Raw genomic sequence first — 1,606 nt, 5'->3', positions numbered from 1 at the left:
CTGCGTTTGAGTTTAGCGCCGGAGGCGAGGCGAACTGCACAGGCTTGTGTGGGTTCAAAAATACAAAGTGCGTTCCCGGACGGGGCGCCCCCCGAGAGGGACTTGAACCCACGGTCGAAGGCCTGCTGGGTACCGCGCGGGGTTGGCAAAGCAAAGTCTTTCAGAGGCTCGCGGCCTCGGCCCCACCCGTGCCAAGGGGTGGGGCGCTCGTGATAGGTTGCTCAAGCCTCCGCGGGGTGCGTCAAGCCTCCCAGAGGCAGCGTTCCCTTCTCGCGAGATCCCTCTCTCCGCCGTCTTAGGTTTTTGTGCGGTTCTTTTGCCGTCTTGGATGTTTGGCGGCAGACCTCTCGGGCCCACGGCCGCTGGAACATAGAGTAAAATAGGATGGAGGTTTTTACCCCGGACCAGGCGCCCCTCCTTCGCGGGAGAGACTTTGAACCACGGTCCCGGAGGCCGTGCGGTACCCACCAGGGCCCGGCTCGGCCCCCGCCGCTGGAAAGCAGGGGGCCCGCCCGAGTGCAGCGACAGTCAAGTTCTCTCGGATCTCTCTCTCTCTCTCTCCGCCTTAGGTTTTGTGCGGTTCTTTTTGCCGTTTTGGGTTTTTGCGCGGCAGACCTCTCGGAGGCCACGGCCGCTGGATCATAAGTAAAATAGGATAGAGGTTTTTTTACCCGGACGGGCGCTCCTCCTTGGCGGGAGGAGACTTTGAACCACGGTCCCGGAGGCGTGCGGGTACCCGCCAGGGCCCGGCTCGGCCCCGCGCTGGAAAGCAGGGGCCCGCCCGAGTCTGCGACAGTCAAGTTCTCTCGGATCTCTCTCTCTCTCTCTCTCCTTAGGTTTTTGTGCGGTTCTTTTGCCGTTTTGGGTTTTTGAGCGGCAGACCTCTCGGGCCACGGCCGCTGGATCATAGAGTAAAATAGGATAGAGGTTTTTTTACCCGGACAGGCCCCTCCTTGCGGGAGAGACTTTGAACCACGGTCCCGGAGGCCGTTGTGCGGGTACCCGCCAGGGCCCCGGCTCGGCCCCCCGCCGCTGGAAAGCAGGGGGGCCCGCCGAGTGCAGCGACAGTCATGGGCGCTCGCGGTAGGTTGCTCAAGCCTCCGCGGGAGGTGCGTCAAGCCTCCCAGGGGAACGGCGTTCCCTTCTCGCGGATCTCTCTCTCTCCGCTTCGTCTTAGGTTTTTGTGCGGTTCTTTTGCCGTCTTGGGTTTTTGAGCGGCAGACCTCTCGGGCCACGGCCGCTGGATCATAGAGTAAAATAGGATAGAGGTTTTTTTACCCCGGACGGGCGCCCCTCCTTCGCGGGAGGAGACTTTGAACCCACGGTCCCGGAGGCCGTGCGGGTACCCGCCAGGGCCCCGGCTCAGCCCCGCCCGCTGGAAGCGGGGGCCGCCAGTCTGGCGACAGTCAAGTTCCCTTTTTTTTTTTCTTATCGCGCTCTGCGCTTTAAGCTTCGGTGCTCCGGAGAGGCGCGCGCCCGGGCCGCCCGGCCTCTGCCGCGCACCGGGCTTGAGGCGGGGAGGTGGGCTGAGCCTCCCGCCGGAGCGGTTTCGCTTTGGATCGGGCGGGCGATAATGATCCTTCCGCGGGTTCACCTCACGGAAACC

Source organism: Puntigrus tetrazona, unplaced genomic scaffold (genome assembly GCF_018831695.1).
Source record: "Puntigrus tetrazona isolate hp1 unplaced genomic scaffold, ASM1883169v1 S000000003, whole genome shotgun sequence".
Taxonomy (NCBI): Eukaryota; Metazoa; Chordata; class Actinopteri; order Cypriniformes; family Cyprinidae; genus Puntigrus; species Puntigrus tetrazona.
Note: the sequence above shows the minus strand (reverse complement) of the source record.